Here is a 20241-nt window from a genome sequence, read left to right as displayed (position 1 = left end):
CTGCTAAATATATCAATGACATCTAAAATAAACTTACCAATAAAACTCTCTGATAGCAATATAAAAACAACTCTGCGACAAGTGGTGTACAAATACTTTCCGTTGTAATGCCAATAACTTTTTTCGGTAATTTACGTCAGTCAAACGCGGGAAATAAAAAAAGTTAGCTTATATAAAGATATTATTATCCATTCCCGTGATATTTACATTTCGTCTGCTGTTGACGAAATTGGAAAGAATAATAATCTTCTTAATTTTTTTGATAGATAAATAAATGATATTTGTGGAATGTATACACTTTTAAGACTCGCTTGTATTATTTTCAGTGTGGAGTGACTATGTTTTTAATTAAAGCCAAAAAGAGCCGCAAGAAGTTTTGCAATATCTGCATAAGTACAAAATTAGTGAAGAGCACCTGTGATTTTCAGTGTATCATTAAATCAGAACATACATGTTAGCTGTATTTAAGCTGTATGTTACCACACATGTGATCTAAAGCCATAATGGTTATTCGGGTACCTACTCGAGTGAGCGATACCGTCCTCGTATGATTTATATACATGTAGGTTGTATAGGGTATATAAAACAATGCCAACGTATGACACATATTTAAGCATGTTGAACAGTTTAAAGACAGAATCGTCCGAGGAAATGCATTAATTCGCACTGGTGAAAATATCAGTCCACAATAATATTGATATGACTACAAAATTTGAAGAAATGTAACGAAATTCATGTAATTTGACGTTTTGAGACGTATTTTTCTTTGTTCGAAGTTGAGATATCTGAATTTGCCACTCTCCTTGGTAAAACTATGCATATTCAACTACAAAACGAATGGGTCGTGTACCTGCAAGTTATTTTTGTTGGTAAAATTTCAATTACATGTAAATACATCCTGTCGCTGTTTTTGATGGTACCTCTGACGATGGATGAAAATAAACAATGATACCTACCCGTTTGCACATGAGTACCGTCCTCGTTATGTCAATTAACATTTATAAAACTCCCCGCAGCGATTACTTCCGCAATACGGTACACTTAAATGAACGCAATTAAAGGTAGTCGCTTTGAGGATCTGGAAATAAGAACTGGAAATGTGAAACCCGACCTTTAGTAGATCTGTTTGATTAGAATATTAACTTTAAAAATGTAAAAAAGTGAGTTAGCAATATTTCACCAATATCAAATCTTCCCTCACACCCACCCTTTATTCTACACATTCTATCATCTTGCCTACTTGGAGTTTTTCTTTTTCTTCTTCAGTCTCATTATGAAAGCGACCAAACTTGTCCTCGCACCGTGCAAAAGTGCTTATGTTAAGACCTTCTTTTCCTTCCTGAAAGGGAAATCGGACCCTCTCTCTGGGCATGTATTCGTATAGGCAGAGACTGTGGCTTCATAAATCTGCCTTTGATCGTATCTTGTAATTATAGGTGCACCCTCCATTAAGTTCGTGCTAATTATGCGACTTATTTACAAGTGCATACAATATACACTACTGTGTAAGTGTCTTACAGGTGACTAACTGAAGAAAAAGCAGATATGGAAGTCTGGTTATCAGATCCAATCTCTTTTAAATGTTTGTTCACACACTCCTCACAGCGGTTGTAAACGTTAAATGTACGTCAAGGGAGGAAATCTATGAGATTCAAGATTTCAAGATTTTATTTATAACTGGACACATACGGGCATCAGTATTATAATAACAACAAATTTAACAAAACAAACACTTAAAGGGCCTACATAAAATAAAACAGTAGTTTTACGTTCATAATAGATCTGATACAAACATTTTGTAAGCTAAAAGATAAAAGACGGTGTACATTTAGAATTAACCAGGTTTGAAAACAGTGATTTAGCAGGCTAGCAAATAACTGCCAGTGACAAAAACCTATTCCTCCCCACAAATTTGAAGTATTTTCTGTACAAACAATGCTAACTTAAAAAGAAGAGTACTATCATTACTATGAAATAAACGTTGAAATGACATTACATTTGACTGTTGAAAGTCTTTTGGTATATATTTTACTCTGTCTAAATTTAAGTATGGACATACTATAATGTAATGAAATTCATCTCCTAAAGATGTATTATTACACAGATAACAAATCCTGTTATTGAGCTCAATATTCAAAAATATCCCTCTTTCAACTTGTAACAAATTGTTCCTACATCGGAAATGACACATGGATATTGCGAGATTTGTTGGTAAAACTTTAAAATGATTTTCAATCTCAAAGGTTGTTATAAATATTCTGTAACACAAATATTTTCTGGAAATTTGCAAAGATTTTTTCATTCCAAGATTGAATAAACTGGCCTTCAACCTCTGTTGTACAATATTGCGGAAATACACTGGTGAAAATACTGATTGATTCAACCAGTATTCAGCAAGTCCGAGTTGTTCTAAAAGTTCTTTTACATATGAAATCCAAGAACAATAATTTACATTTTCTGATGGAGTCTCTACATGAACCTGTAAAGTATACAGTTTATCTTTTTTTGTTTACCATTAATAATGGTACACCAGTAGTTCAATATTCTATTTCTAATTATAACATCTATTGGTAACACACCAAGCTCGCCAAAAAAAACAAACATGATATTAGGTGTTGACATTGTAACCTTTAGTACCATTTTAAAAAACCATAAGCTGAAAACTTTTAACAATGGTAACATCACCAAAACCCCATACCTCTGATCCATACAATAATATTGGTGGAACCACAGACTCAAATAAACGTAATTGTAAATCAATACTAAGCTGCAACTTCCTACATTTTTTTTCAACAGAGCATACATATTTTTTCTAGCTTGGTCAACCAAATACATTTTAGTTTTATTGAAGTAACCATTGTTGTTAAATTAAATTCCTAGATAACTGAAGTCATCTACTACTTCAAGTGCCGCATTATTATAATGAAAGGTAGGCTTATTTCGCACTTTTACACGTGAAAAATAACAACCTTAGTTTTATTGGAATGAACTGTACGTTTCCAAATGTAACAATATTCTGACATAACATTTAATGCAGTTTGTAAATCATTTTCAGCTTCTGCAAATAACACTGTATCGTCTGCATAAAGTAACAAAAATAACTTGAAAAAATTTCTGAAATGTCATCATTTAGCAGGTCCTTTACATTGTTTGATAATTCCACTAGTCCTGAAAAAAAATAGGCATGTGTGAGACTAAATCATTCAAGAAAACAGAAAATAAGATCAATTTGGTGATAAATTTTCACCTTGTCGTACACCAGTTGAGCTATAATGAAGAAATTTGATAGACCTTGGCTACTCCTTACACACGATTTGGCTTTATCATATATTGTATATTTAGCCTCAAAGACTTTGTCATCAATGTTATGCTGCAGCAATTCATTCCATAAACACATACGATCGACAGAATCAAACGCTTTCTTGTAATCTACAAAGGCACAATACAAAGGCACAATATAAGAGCACATTGGTTTGTATATACTTAAACTTACTCCCCTTAGATTCATAATCACCATTTGCAATACAGAATTAGCAACAGACGATAAGACAGGTAAGATGATATTTTGTTAAAGTTTAAGTATCAGACGAGCTGTAATAACTTTGAAATAATGTACAAAAAGTTACCCAGAGCAAACATAGGGAGAACCCAGTTCACCAAACTTTCTCGTCGTTTTCTTTTTTTTTTTTTTCATTTCCCATCCTTTTAGCTCTGATTTTCAACATGTTGATGATAAGCAAATAATCAAGCGTGTAGCTACCTTTACGCAAATACGCAGCTGCGTAGTGAACACAATTAATTGGCTAGTGTCATGCAACGGAGATGGCTTCATACACTATGATTGCTTACTTCAAATTGTGTTTGAAGTACAGTAAACTCCGGTTTTAGCGAACTCATCGGGACAAGCAAGTGCGTTTTCGTTATAACCCGAGTTTGTAATAAAAATAAAGCGAACCTGTTTCTTATAGACATTATTTGTATAGCAAACTGATATATATGATTAATTGATTTAACGTGCATTGAAATTCACCAATTGTCTTTGTAGTTTTATAACAATTTAGGTACAGTTTTGCAATTTATCTCATAATCCTACTATCTGATTGCTTATTTTGTAATAATCCTGACCATGTGAAATATTACAATCATACGCTGTCTAGGAAGAAATTTCTATAACAAAATTATAATACAGTGTTAACAATTAATAAAATGTTGGTTGAGAAATCGGAAAAACTTACATTTTCAAGGCTAAAAGCTTTTGAATATGACCTTTTGTATAACACTGCAGACGTAATTTGTCTCGCATTATATTTACTTTATTTTGAGATGAGCGCGAAACTGTTGTAACGGCATATAAATAAAAAAAATGAGATATAATAGCTTCACGCTCAGCCTTTGATATCATAGATATATGTTATAATTGTACTTAAGTGTATGAAATTATCAACTATTATCCATAGAAAATAAAATTCAATAGAAATCCATTCATTACACCTAGGTAAATCTTACGCTATTGACACCGTTACAAGTCATACGATATTACAGTATTTGACAACCAATTCACAGTGAGATAAATATGCTCTTTCTATATAATTGGTGATTAATATTTTCAATGCGTATTACGTAACTAAATTGATTATATGTATAATATTTCGAAAGACCTTAAACAACATTTTTAAAAATCATCAAAACAAGATTTCAGTGTAATACTTGGTTTTAGATGTCGTTTAGATGTGTAGGTTACTAACCGAGTAGGAGGTGTTCATGAATTGAAAATACCCGCGCTCGTGCGAATCGTTACCGCACGAGCGCGGTTATTTTCAATCCATGAATACCGATCTAAGAGGTAAGTAACTGACTTACACAACGTTTTTTTTAATTTGTTAGTTTTCATTAATTAGTTTATTCATGTCTTTCCTTCTCCCATTCAGAAAAAAATGATTGTGGGAATTACTCTTACTTCAGCAGGTAAATTGAAATGCGTAAAAAGAAAGTCCTGCTAATTCGCCAATGTAATTGCATTTTTGTTAGCCATTATTTGTTGGAAGCTTTCTTTTGTTTCATTTTACTGAAAAACAAACAACGCACCAGTAGGGTCTCTGTAACATCAATATTTCACTTTCTGAAGTTCATATTCTCTGAAGTGATATTTAACAATTATGTATCCGAAAAGGGTAACGTCTGTTTTTTTTTTGTCGGCTAAACGCTGTCAGGCGTTTGACGAGTCCTTGCTATCGCACGATTTCTCATTCTTAAATGGCCTCACAACACAGCGAAGTGATGTAGTTCCATTGGATTGTCTCTAATTTCAAAGAGTTCATTGATCGAATGAAGTTCATTTATGTCATTCCTATTTGCTATGACCAATATACGATGTAATCTGTCATATTTATGACTTGTAATTGTGCGATACTCGAATAAAGCCACGTATTTTCTTCTGCGGTAACTCATTAAGCATAAACACGCATAACGATTCTGCGGGATTTGGTAATACATTTGCGCATATGATTATGGTGACGAATTTTATGCCCTTTTGTCACAAAATAGCAAATATGATGTTCACAAATTCAAATAAAAACTGCATATTAACTTATTAGCAAAATTATCCATTTGTTACCCTGTCCGTTTCAAAAAATAATCTTTAAAATCATTGCGCAAATAACAAATTTATTGTGCTGTGCATTTTATGAATTGCGCAGACTTACAAAGCTTGCGTAACATCCAGCGAAAGACAAAATATAGTTCCAGAACATACTGCTAGTATTTTATTGAGTGGGTACCTCTGAAAGCATTGGAATGTCTCTTATCAAAGAGTTTACCACATCGATGAAATTAAATTATGACAGCTTCATTTTAAATGACCCGAATAAGATATGTGCAGTACGTTAATTCTAACCCTAACTACATTCTGGACACTTCTCGGCGAACACGCGTGACCTGTTTATAACAATGCTTCTACGACTTTGCGTGGGTTGAATTTTGTAGTCAGTAAACGGATAAATTATCGGAATAAGACTACTGATATTAAAAATGATATTAATTCTTATTTTTCGAGAAATAAACAAATCGGCGAAACATTAAATTGTATTTTCTTGTAGTTTTTGAAATCGAAAGTAGATCGTCTATGTTTGGCTGCTTTGACGAAACGAAACAATTTTTTTATGAAAAGATTTAAATAAGAGGTAATTTAATCGTAAACTTCAATGTCAGATACTGCCAATTGCTGCTAAATGTCTTCGTATCATCACAATTTGTAAAATATATTGTTGAAACTGGAGAAAAGTGTAATTGTATCCGGATATAATATTTTGGGTAAATATCGAGCTGTGTTATGAAATTTTAACATTCAAGTAACATACATGATAGATATTATTGTAACAGAAATGATTCTAGAATTTATTTTTATTACACCTACATATAATCTATGTCAGACTCGTATTCTAGTCCTGAGGCATGACCTGAAAGTAAAAAGATGAAGTGACAGTCATACTTTGGATATTGTAATACTAGAAAGAATCTAGATCGTAACCTTTCTGGAATTTTGACTGGTTTGGATAATTTGCTTACGATTCAGGTTCGCTAAAAAATGAAACCGTCACCCATTCTGCTTTTCATGATGACACATGGCTTGATTTTTGCAGTCAGTAAGCGGATAAATTATCCCGAGAAAGAGCTCTTACTGATTTGTTTAATTACTACTGATTTTAAAAATGATTTTATGTTGTTTTTTTTTCGAATATAAACAAATCGGCGAAACATTAAATTGTATTTTCTTGTAGTTTTTGAAATCGAAAGTAGATCGTCTATGTTAGAGTGCTTTGACGAAACGAAACAATTTTGTTTATGAAATGATTTAAATAATTTCACCGTAAACTTCAATGTCAGATACTGCCAATTGCTGCTAAACTGTCTTCATATCATTACAATTTGTAAAACATGTTGTTGAAACTGGAGATTTTGGCAGTATAAAAGAAAGTGTAATCATATCCGGATATAATATTTTGGGTAAATATCGAGCTGTGTTATGAAATTTAAACATTAAAGTAACAGACATGATAGATATTATTGTAACAGAAATGATTCTAGAATTTATTTTTAAAATACATACATAGAATCAATATCAGACTTATATTCTAGTGCTGAGGCATGACCTGAAAGTAAAAATATGAAGTGACAGTCATTCATACTTTGAATATTGTAATACTAAAAAGAATCTAGGTAATATTTAGAAATTGGAACATAAAATTTTCAGATAGAAATCGCACCAAAGGCTGTATCAAGGGTCTACATTTTCAAAATTTCCTTGTGGTGATACCCCAAACCCTATTTGCAGGAGGGGGTATCCTCCAACACCCTCCCCCCATATTGCCACTTTACAGTTTGATACATTTGCCCTTTTACCACCTGCCACAATGCCCATTTCAAAATCTGACTGCAGTTCAAAGCGGGAAGGAACACCCCTCCCCACACCCACCCTGCTACCGACCACGTAAAAATGGCTCAAACATTTTTTCAGCCCAGTCTGGGCTTGTCTGTCTACATGAACCAAAACGGATAATTGAAAGTACATAGACTTGGGGACTACTGACATGGTTTTGAAGGGGTCTGAAATAGAATAAATGATGGTTTTAACTAAAAAAGAACTGCATTTATTAATATTGGTTATCTTTTCCGAAATTGGTAGCTAGTCCGAGTACCTTCTCTTAGTTTCGAATGCGCAATTTTCCTGTCAGTGTAAACATTCATGACACTATATATTGACACTCAGCAACATTTACATATCTTTAAACGCAAACGTAAGTATACTTTAAATTCACATCCCTTATAATATGATTGAACAATACCTAGCGTGTGACACGGTTATTGCCAGGCCCCTTATCTGTAAAATATCTGAACAGTTCTTTCGTCCATCCGTTACAAATTGTATGTGGCAATCCGCGCTATAAAATTTCAATGTATAAATTTTCATATTCAAATTTTATCATGTGCGAATATAAAATTATGTATCTTTTTATAAGTAAAAATGAATATATAACAAAATGATGATAAGCCTTGCATTGAGACATATGCACTCGTATTTTCGCTGATTAATATTGCACCGCTTATGTAGCGCAAAATCTTAACTGCAAAACTCGTGCATATTTCTCAATACCAATATTATAATGTTTTATTGCACTCTTGCAGAGCAGCATTCTATGTCAAGATAAGATCATATTCTATCCCATGAAGATTGTAATTAAACTGGCTGCAAAATTGTTTAATCACGCAGATGGCACTACTTGCCGCATAGAGACCAGCACCAAGATGCATTCATTTTGTGACTTACCTCATTGCAACTGTCTTGGACCAACGAATATACGTACAGTTGATATTACTGTTATATTTTATTTAACTAAACTGATCATTAAATAATGTGTCCAGTTTTAAAATTTCAATTTGTTAAAATTTAGCAGATATTGAAAAAATAAAAAATGGTGTGAAGTTAGAAAAGTTGTTAAGTGTATGAACTTGTTAATGTCTCTTATTAGTCTGAGTGCAATGACAAAAAAAGTAAACTATAAATTTCTAACTGAGTTTGACCTTTTATAACCGAAGTTTAAGCTATTCATATGAAATCGTTTTCAGTACTGAGGCCAGTGTGACCTTGACTTACTGATCCATTTAACAATATCGTTCATCTACCGAGCACAGACAGTTATCATACGTAATTTCACTATAGCCGAAGTGTTCTCTAGTAATCGATCAGAAACCGAAGTGCCAACAGACCGAAACTTTATCTCATCTTCGGCGAAAAAAATCTAAAATACATACAGAAAAGATTATACAATATTCAGTAAACCATGACGCGATCTATTTTAAATTTAGCCGAAAGTGACTTGAAAATTTTTCATTTATAAGAAATTGTTTCGTATTACAAAAAGCTTAAATGAGATAGTTTAAAATTGTGAGATGGACATGCCCGACGCAAAAAGTAAGAATTGCTAGACAATTTATAATGTGATGCTGTGATAAGAATGTGGTTAAACACTGAAATAATCTGTTGCAAAGGGGAAAGCACATTGCATTGCTTCTTAAGGTGGTCAAGTATTATTTAAAATGGATTTTTTTTAAATTGTGCTTTTAAAAAAAGTTTAAAGTACTCAAAGACTTTTTAAAAGGACAAAAAGTTCTGAATTTCGTAAAATCCGATTTAGTAAAATATTTCTTAGCTAACTGTTTCCAATTTTTAAAGCGTTTTTAAAGAAAAAAAAACTAAAATAGTTAAAGGTCTTTGCCCTTTGTGTATCAAAAATTTTTTTAAAGAATGAAAAATAAAAATATACATCACAGTTATATTTTTTAAATAAGAAAAATTTGTATTTTTTCATTAAAAGGAAAAAAACATTTGGGGTTCATAACCAAACATTTTTGTAATAAGGGCGCCCTTTTCCACGGACTAAACGTGCGATCTTATCATTAAAAAAAATCGGTCGTAAAATGAAAAAAAAGAATATTCAATGGTACAAAAATCCTTTTCCCCAAGGGTTATACAAAAACTGAAAACTACAAGAAATTTTGCCTTGGTAAAAAATTTTTATTTTAAAATCAGGAACTGTGTGTTATTAAAACTTTAAATTGGAAAAAATGTTGTATCTTGTGCGTTATAGGGTAAATTCCAATATCTATTAATTCTAAAATTGGTTCACCGAGATGCCCCTACGTAAATGCGACATGTGATCAGTATTACAAACAAATTTTACTTTTCCTGGAACTATGATGCACCTTACAACGTGTCTTTTCCCCCTCCCTAACAAAATGTCCTACACCCCAAAAATAAAATGACGAAAAGGGTAGATAAACATCTTTGTGGCGCAATTCCAAAAAATTGACTGCACAAATTCAATAGGGTGGCTTTATATAAACAAAAAAAGAGAAAGACTTAGAGTTTAGATTCATTATAACGGGGGACATGAGCAACATTTAGCGAAGTTACCTTCGTTCCCATTGGCCGGGGGAGTCGTTGCAGCCCCGTCTTCATTTGGTACAAAAATTATTTTGATCTACATGCTTTGTACTCATGTTTCTCACGAAGGTGACAATAAATTTTTTTCATTAATTAAAAATTATAAAAAAAAAAACATGTCTCAAAAAATAAAATGCAGCGTAATTTCATAATTAAAGAAAAATTATTTTTGTCCTTGAAAAGGGTGAGTGAGTCTTTTCATTTTTTTTTAATGAAAATTTATAAAAATAATCTTTCCTGCTAAAAAAACTGCAGCGAAATTTCTATTTAAACAAACAAATATTGCCATATGATAAAAAGGCGTGGGAAAGTCATTATTATTTGTTTTAATGTGAAATTATAAAAAAACTGTCAGAATAAATATGCTGCGTGTTAATTTCAAAATTTAAAGACAAATATATTGTGTCCATATGTTTAAGGGCGTGGTGAGTCATCCCTCGATTAGTTTATGGTGCAGTTTGACCCAAAGTAATTAAAACGGTAAAACCTCCTTTAAAAAAACCATAAACATTGACGAAGCGGTAATGCAAAAGAGAAAATATTACCAAAACACTGCTTACATGCTTTAAAAATTAAAATGCAAAAAAAAACTAAAAGCGGTACTTGTATTATATTAAAATTTTATGGAAATATCTAACAAAAAAGAAAATACAATTTTTTTATTCTTTTTCAAAAGTTTCAAATTTGAAATCATTGCTTGGGTCCACTCACGGAATTGTGAGGGTACTTTTTAAATGATTCTCAGTTTCCCCCGTTGTAATTGTTGCCATTTCCGTGGTTGGTTTTACCGGGAATCTGTCATTATTTTGATCTAAAATAACAAATTCGTTTTCTGTGACTTCGTATTCATTTCTGCAATTATCATTTGTTTTGATTTAAAAATTATAAATTAAAAGCAATCATGTCTAGCAAAAAATTAATGCACGGTGTTTCAATTTTGAGGACAAATTATTTTGTCCATAGAAAAGGCGTGAGCGAGACATCCCGGGGGAAATTTCTTGACACGGTTTAGACCCAAAAGTAATTAAAACAGCACACTTTTAAAAAACTTTAAACTTTGATGAACCAGAAATTATGACCGAAAGAGCTCTTACCAGATTAAAATTAAAAAGTAAAAAGCAACTTAAGCGTCATAAAAAATGAAAAAAAAAATATGACAATAGGGTAACAAAAAAAGCAACACAATACTTATTTTTTTTCATATTTTAAGTGTTGAAATCAGTGCTTTTGGGGCCAAATCATGCGGTATGAGGGGTATCTTTTTATCGTTTCTCAGATTCCCCATTTACGGGTGCCATCTCCGCTTTACGTTTTACCGGGGAATCTGTCGCCGTCTTACTAATAAAAACATTTTGGTTTTCTGTGATTTTCATTCTTGAATTTCGTCGTTTTCCCCTCTCAACCCAGTACGAGGTTGTGCCATTTTAAAAAAACATTGTAAAAAGTTTTGTTTCTTCTACCGTCTGCCGTTTTCCTCAAAAAAACGTGGGGAACAATAATTCAGATGTTCGGATGGGAAATTAAATTTTCTTTCTGTCCCATGTGGTATATTGTTGGAAGGCCCCTTGTAAGTTCAGGTAAAGTGATTTCCTGCCTTAAATGACCGCCCTCTACGTTTTCATCTTTTTTTGCCGTGATGGTTTGATAAAAACCTTTAAAAAAAGGTTCCCTGAAACATGTTTAGAAGTTAGAACATGTTTCCAAGACACTTTTATAAAACAACAATTTTTTGAGTATTACTGGGCCATAATATTTTTTTCCTTTTATAACGTACGGCAAAGTTATAAAGTAAAATATAGGTACTGTTCGTTTTTTGGTTCGATTTTGTTAACAAATCATTTAATTAAAGAAAATTTTGACCCCACAACTTAAATAAAATTAATTTTTTTCTGAAATGCTGGAAATTTTTTTTTTCGTGGGTTTGTTACATGGTTTTAAATTTAAAAATTTTTTATCATTCACTTTTAATCTGTTTTCTATTTTTTCTTATTCCTTCATAAATTTTCATTTTCTTCCCCATTTTTAAATTTTTGCTGTCACAGACAAATCGACACATTACTTGTCATTGGGGAAATTTCCGCTTTTGATGGTGCATAAGCCCTGGGCCCCATTCGTTCATTATTTCGGAATTTATGCCCCGGGGTGAATCACCGACCTTCCGATGCCACTGTTGGTACCTCGTATGAAAGAACTCTGCACCCCAAGCGGGTTTCGAACCCCATCAAACGGTAAGTATTCAAAAAAAAGAAACATTAAGCTTCGGCCCCGGAGCCCCACTTCTTCATTTTAACCCCTATTTAGCATAAAAAAATAAGACAGAAGACGTTAATCGGGAAGTAAGAAAAATTAAAATTTGTTTGGTTGATGATAAGTCAAAAAATTGAATACGCCATATTCGTGGTATTTCTTTTTAACTTTTATCTTTGAAAGTCCCAAATGTAACCCTTGAAAAATTTGTATGAACAATAGTATTTTTTTTCCATTTTATTTTGATGTTTAAATTTTTTGGGCGGTGTCGAAAAACAATTCAATTTTTTCCTTTTTTCTTTTAAAATAAATCTTAACCATAGGTTGGGGGTTAACTAAGATGCCTTTTATCTCCAAACTATATTAAATTCCTCAAAATCAATGTTTAGTCATTTTAATAAAAAATTTTCAAAAATTTTTTCCCAAAAGCTAAAAAAAGATAGTTCGCAAAGTTTACTATTTTTAAATTTGTTTCGTAATGAACAAAACAAAGGGGAACTGTAGAGTTTGGAAAATTGGGGGTACGCAGATAGAGGGGTTATTTCAAAAACGTAACAAGACGCAATGTTTTTCGCTATCAAAAAGGTTGAAACTTTTTCCACAAAAATGTTCGTGCAAGAATTCTAAACAAAAATAAAATCGGAGTTTTCTTACTTTTTGTCCTAAAACCGGGGGTGAGCAAAATCTGTGAAAGCCTAAAAAAGAAAATTAAAATAGAAAAAAGTTTCTGACTCCTTTAATCTTGATAGGTCTGGGATTTGGATGTCTCACCACCCAGAAAAAGAATTTCGCATAATAAATCAAAATGTATTATTAAGAATAATAAAAGGGTAAATTTCGCAAAATTGTAAAAATTTTTTGAACAAACAAAAAGCGTCGATCAGAGATCAAAGGAGATTCGTACAAAGACCGTATTTTTATCTCACGAGTTTTTCGTCTGTGCGGGTTATTCATCCTTCGTTGGGGGTTGATTTTTTTATTATTGTACAATCTATTGCCCAAAGAATAAATGGTTACCGTTTTTTTTTTCAAATACAATGTAGAAGGCGCGTAAAAATCCCTTTTCTATCCGGAAACATAATATCAGTAAAAAACAATAAGATTAAAAAACCCCTTGATTTAAGGATACTTGCTATAATGCAAAAAAAAAAAAAAAGAAAAAAGAAATGATTTATAAAAAAAAAAAACAGGAAAAAATTTAAAGGGCGATTTTCCAAAGAGGGTTATACGAAGTTAAGCGATGTAAAAGGCGAAAATTCTTGTCACAAAAAAAACAGTTTTAAAACAAGTTTAAAAAAACGCAACCTAAACTTTTTGGAACAAAAAAAAGAAAAAAATTTATTTTCTAAAAATCAATCACCAGTGAAAATCTAAAATAGATGTCTTTTCGTCTTTTTTAAAATTTATATGTACTGCACTGCAAAAAAAGATATGAATTTTAATTATGAAATGCATGATAAAGCCAGAAAAAAGTTACAGATGTAAACAGAAAGCAGTATTTACACAAAATTTAATAAAAAAAGTACGGAATGGGACACAATAACGGCCGAATGTAAAAAATTGGGCATTTGATGAATTCCATATTCTTCAATAAATTTTTCTTTATTTTCGGACAAATATCCCAAATTTTGGGGGCGAAGGTTAATATACCAATTTTAAAAAAGTGGAAAAAAAAACAAGCAAAAAAATTACAGGGGAAAATTGTTAATTTATTGCAAAAATAATTCCCAAAATTCTATTTTGATTGACTGATTGGTAAAAAGAAATATAAAAGATCATTATAATAAATGGGGTTTTTAAAAAGGGAAAGTCACTGCTGATTGTTTTTTCCTGCATTCTGTCATCGCTAAACACTTTCAAAAGGTAAAAACCTGTATCATCATTCGTTATTTTGAGGTGCTTTACAAACTGGTAGACGTACATATTTGTAAACTAATTCAAAAAACGTGTTAAAGGTCTTTTAGCAATTTCAAGCATGTATGCTCAATAAATTCTCGAAAATTTTTTTCCGATACGTCCGAATGGGATGAACATTAACCTAAAAAGACAAAAATAATGAATTTGAAACAAGGAAGACATTCCCATTTTTAAATTTCAAAACTAAAAATAAACAATAAAAACATTTAAAACCAATTTAATTTGGGAATTACTTTTTTTAAAAAGGGAAAATGACATCGAACAAAAAAAACACATCGCACAACATTCACGACATACTTCATAACCTTTTTTTTTTGTCTTTAATCAGTTAGAATTAAAACCTGAAGACAATGAAAATTTATTCTACCTCGTTGGGTAAATTTTTAAAAACTATGTTAAAAGGGTTTTTGGGATACGATAAGCAAAAGTATTGAATTGTACTTGTAAGTCCTGAGAAAAATTTTAAAATGTAAGAAAGTCTCCCAATTAGGGGTTTAAAAATTAAATGAAATGGGAAAATGTAAAATTTGGTTGCCAAAAATTGCTTTTTTTTAAAAAATATTTCTTTTTTAAAAAAGTAAAATATTAACATCATAAACAACAGGTACTCGAAATTAATAACTCGAGCAGATTTCCTCATAAGCTATATAAACAAGAATTTAAACAAAAACGATATCTGAACTGCATAAATGTAAAAAATTTTCAATATCACTGAAAAAATTTAGAATCCTTCCCCAACCTTTGCAATCGAACAGGCAGACTATGGAATAACTGGGGAAGAAAGGTTGTCAAAACTGTACATGAATGTCACGAAAATGAATTTGATTTTTTACTTTTGCCCAAATACTATAACTTTAGACAAAAAAATCTAAAAACCCTAACGTAGATGGTCGACTATGAAAAAGTTTGAAAACCCCAATTCAAGCAAAATTCAAAGGACTTAAAAAATTTTTCTAAATATTTATTTTTTGCATTTAAACAAGAGAAAAAACTTAATTCTTTATTTTTAAAATTTTTTTTTAAATTTACAAGATTCGATCTATAGATACTTTTCGTAAAAATGTTTTTTGTAAATGTGATATTTATAGTTGTCCATCTTTTTCCCCTTCATTGGTATTTTATATTTTGATTGGCATAAATTGCATTGCTATTTAACCCAAATAAAATTTCTGTTTTTTTTTCTGTTTCGGCCGTAATCTTTAAAAGGGTTATATACAAAACCTCGGGTTTTATAAAAAGTTAAACAAACAATTAAGTTTTTTAAACGAAGGGTTTGGGAACAGACTATGCACTAGTTTTTGCATTTGTTTTTATTGTAAAAAAAACGTATATTTTTCTGCCAGCAGAATTACTTTTATGAAAATGCCTTTGAATTCCGGGTACAAACCCTCGTTTTATTTTTAAAATCATTGTTGATCATGCACGGTAATGAAAAGAATCAATTTAAACATAAATCACTGGGGCGAATCACTTGATTCAGCCCTAGATAATGCTACGAAGACATAACTGAAGATAACGATACGCATTTGATCTTTAAATTATACGTGTAAATGCTAGCTTTTCCCCATGCACAAATTTACTTCCGATATAGAAAACCGAAAAAAAAAATTAATTTTCGGGGCTGTCTCAAAGGTGCAAAAAAAAAAAAAAGAAACAAAAAAAAAATAAAAAAACCCTTTAAGACAAAACCGCAATTTTTTGCCCGCAAAATTAACCCGCTTCGGTTTTTGGCCCCCTTACAGTTTTTGTCTTAAGAATTTTCTCTTCAACCCCTTATAAAAAATTCTTGATTGGACACCCCTGGATTTTTTTTTCGTATACTATTTTGTGTGTTTGATTTTGTTTTTGTTTTGATCTCTGCCAATTTTTGAAGGATTTAAAACCCGGAATTCCCAATTTTTTTTATAAAAAAAACGCGATGAAAAGACAAGACAAAAAAATTTTTATAGCAAACCCTTTTAGGCTAAAAGCCCATCTGACATCAATATGCATAATAAAAAACATACAGAAAACAGTGGTGCACATCACGATATAATGAACTATAAAGAGTTTATACCATAAAACGAGCGGCAAAAAGACCAATTCAAAACCCAAAAACCACAAAAAAAAAACAAAAAAAAAAAAACAAAAAACGGAGAAATCATTTGACAAGTTTAAAAAGTTGTGCTCTTGCCTATATAATTTAAAAATCGAAAAACAGAATCAAATTAATGCTTAGATAAGTGCTTCAAAACAAAAGCAAAAAAAAAATAGACACTTTTATATGGAATTTTTAATAATAATTAAAATAAAACATGTTAGAAAAAAAACAGTTCAACACACCCTTTTCGAAAACGAATACAAGACCGAAAACAAAAATTTTAACTAAACCAAACATAAAATATGATAATATAGAGTATTATTAAAAAGTGACTTTCTCATTTTTTAAATCATTAAATTAAATATTCATAAACTTTGTATTTTTCTTATTTTCGGAGTTCAAAATTCTATAAATTTAAAACATTTTTGTCTATCCAGAACTTTTTGGAATTTTTGTTTTTTTATATCATTGTACAAATCACATTCTATTATAAAGGGTTTCTTTTCAAATTTTTGACGATTTACATTTCTTTATCTAAAATGGTGTACTAACGGGCTTCCCCTCTTCAGTTTCTATTTGAAATTTAGAAAGATCCCAAAAACAGAACAGTATACAAATTTATTGACATTAAATATTAAAGTACGTGAAATCAAAAAATAAAAATTTCGATACAAAAAGCTCTAGAAAAAATTATTTATTTTTTGGGAATTTCCCAAATTTTTTTATAACTTCATTTAACTTTTTTTTGACCAATAAAAAACATATCCGTTACCTACGCCTTGATAAAACCCAAAGCTCTACAAAACCCCCAAAGCAAAGAAATCTTTAAGTAAGAGCCCAGTTACACTCCCATGAAAAAATTTAAAAGTCGTTTTTCAACAAATGTGTATGTAATAAAAACTTTTTTTAGACCAAGTTGAATATTTTTAACCAATTTTTACTATTTATACTTGAATTGTTCTGTAAATACTCGACCAAATCCCATAATAAGTCTTTTTTGCGTTCCCTTTTTTTGCTCCAAAAAAAAGCTTTTTGCAAAATTGCATGTGCACCCTTCCAGGAAAAAATTTTTACAACCCCCCAAAAAATTAAAAATAGGTGACACAAGCTTAACAAATTTCCAAATTTATTTTTTGGGATATAAAAGTAAACTTATAAAAATATTTTTTTAATTTGAATATTGTTTTTGTCTTGCCCTGCTAAAGTATTTGGGCTGTACTCAGTACTCCACAAGTAAAAAATAGTAAAGTAAACTTATTAACCGTAAGGGTAACATAAGAAAACCCTTTAAATCAAAAGTCGCATTATTATAAATTCCACATTATACCATAATTTAAACCTATGATTTGATAAATTCAAAGTCTACATCAAAAAAATTTAAAAAGGGTATCGTTCATTCAACGTTTGGAATTAGATTTTTTACCCCTCACTGTTTGGTTCAAACTTCTTGGGTTTTTTAAAATTTATAATACAAAAAAAGGGCGGGCTTTGAAAGGTCCCGAGTACCCAGATATTGCCCAAAATAAAATAATGCAAAGAGACACATTGGTCTTCCTCCCTAGCGCCAATGACTATACCTGGGGTTGTGCCGGGGTGATTTTAAACAAAAATAAAAAAAATCAGTAACAGCATGCAATATTTTTACTTTTTGGGTTCAGAACGGAGTTCGCGAAACCGTGTATGCCAAAATGATAAAAGTACAAAAAATGTAATAATGGCTGATTTCCAAAAAAGTAAGTAAGAGTATTGTACACTCCCTTTCGTACCACAAAACGCAAAGATTCAGGCGTTAAAATAACAGTTTGAAAACCTTTGACGCATGTTTTTTCCAAACCGCAGTGATAAAAGGACAGGGGGGAAGAGATTTTCTGGGTTCTACATAAGGCCGTTTTCGGCCGAAGGCAATTATATAAATAACTTTGCACAGGGAAAATTAATTCTGTCGAACTAATTTTCTTCAATACCTTTTTGTATTTCTAAAAAACATTTTGAAAACTACAGAGTTTTTTTTATTTAAATTTTTTAAAAATGCTATGAAAATAAATTTTTACCACTTTTATTCAGACAGGCCAAACGAAAAATTTCTTGTCTGATAAACTTAAAATTTTCCAAAACTATAAAATAATATAATAAAAAAAAACAAAAAAAATTTTCCTTTGGGGCCAAAAACATTTTTTTCTTATTTTGTTATAAACCCTGTAAATGTTCTGCCCCTAAGCCCCAAACTACAATATGCAATTACAAATATAGATTACATTTTTTTAACCCTTATTTACTATTTGTCATTGATACTACCCCGTTCGATAATTACATAACGGTTTAACTCAAGAAAATTGTCAAAGATGAACTTAAAAAATTTTGTAAGTTAACAGAAATATTTTCTGTATTGAAACTTTTTCAATGGGGGAAAAAAACATAATTTTCAAAGTTATGGAGTTTATAGATTACCCAAAAGATAAAAGGGAAATATGATATGTAAATAATTGAAAGAAATAACAGAAAACAATTATATTTCAGTCTAAATTGACCCCTGTTGTATTAGTTTATGACCATATAGGGATACCTATTTTTTTAATAGGCATTTTTTTTTCTCTCAAAACGTGGTAGGGAATATGGTAAAAAAGATAGCAAAAAAGGGGTATAGGGGTGAAAACTGAAATTCACAGCTTCTGAATATTGTGGTGGTTTTTGCTATCTGAAAAAGTTATTCACATTTTAAATAAATTAAATACCAAATGGGAAATAGTATAAACCATTCACTTTTTTTTAACAAAAAATTGCAGTTTTTCATTTTTACACACTAATTGGGAGGATGGGAGAGCTCGTTTTTAACTGAAAATTTTTTAATGATCAAAATTTTTCACATTTGGGGCCAACTGCTTTTTTGGAAAAAGGTTGATTTTATACTAAAAAAACAAAATAACCTTATTATAATCACTAAAATCCTTTAGCTACACCCTTATTAAAAATGAACATTTTACGTGTAAATGTAAAAATGAAACAAAAAAGAAAAGAAATTTTAAAAGGACTTTCCCAAAGGGGTGGGTGGAGAAATTTAATCATGACTGGGGAAGGGTCGAAGTTGTTTCGAATGGAGAAGCAACGAAATGAAAAATGGTTTTTTTCCTTTTGTTTACTTTGTGAATCTGGGGGAAAAAAGGGTTTGGGGGAACTTTTGTGCTATTCAAGACTTTAATTTTTTTATGAAAACTGTCGGAGAAAAAAAGGGTTTTAAATTTGGGGAGTGCAATAATATATTTATTATTATTTAATATTTTTTATCATCTTGTAAAGAGGGCCCCTTTTCACTTTATCTAACAGTATACATTTTTACTTATAATGTTTTTAAATGTTCCTGAACGGGGAAATACAGATGGAGACATAACTCATCTCAGGGGTTGGTGACGGCTGGGGGGGGAGAAAAGAAGGAAGCAGAATAACACCCCTCAAAGTATTTTGCCCTTTTTCAAGCCGGGGGAATCCGAAAGAGACGTTCACCAAGAATCTCCTAACGGCACTGCCCGGATGGGAAAAGGGGGTTTACCTCGGAAGGGGCCCGATTCCCCAAAATTCCCAGACAACTTTGAGACCCCGTATCGCCGTGGGCCAAGTCGGGAGAAGTTCACCGTCATAGGCCACAGTATCAGGGAGACAAGATGCGAGGAGGCCTACAGAGGGAAAAAGCAAGTACACGAGCTTCCCAACCTTTGCAGGGAAAAAGGTGGTGACTTGGGTGTTCCGTTTAAGTAGGCGGGGAGGGTTTTGTTTCCCTCCCTTTTGCCACTGATGGCAGCAAAACGGGGAAAACGGAGGAGAGACGGAAGCCCTCCAGGACTAAGCCAACTGCTGAACGTGTTCTACTGGTTGTGGCAGAGGGATGAAAAGAGCGGAAGCAACAACCAAAGCGCAGTGACTGTCACCACTGTGGGCCCCCCCGCCACGAGAGTGTTCATGGATTTAGGGCCGAAACACCCGATGACGGGGGGGCTCCTGCTGA

General features: G+C 31.6%; 1 long non-coding RNA gene across 1 annotated transcript; it reads right to left on the bottom strand.

The window, feature by feature from the left end:
- Nucleotides 1-1650: 1650 nt before the first annotated feature.
- Nucleotides 1651-8857, bottom strand: LOC128558475 (uncharacterized). The gene is made up of 2 exons (XR_008371655.1): nucleotides 7106-8857; nucleotides 1651-6455 (listed from the first exon to the last, which is right to left on the bottom strand). It is a non-coding gene; the product is annotated as an uncharacterized LOC128558475 (long non-coding RNA).
- Between the last annotated feature and the right edge of the window lie 11384 nt (nucleotides 8858-20241).

This window comes from Mercenaria mercenaria, chromosome 7, assembly GCF_021730395.1.
Source record: "Mercenaria mercenaria strain notata chromosome 7, MADL_Memer_1, whole genome shotgun sequence".
Lineage (NCBI taxonomy): Eukaryota > Metazoa > Mollusca > Bivalvia > Venerida > Veneridae > Mercenaria > Mercenaria mercenaria.
Note: the sequence above shows the minus strand (reverse complement) of the source record. Positions and strands in the feature narration are given on the sequence as shown.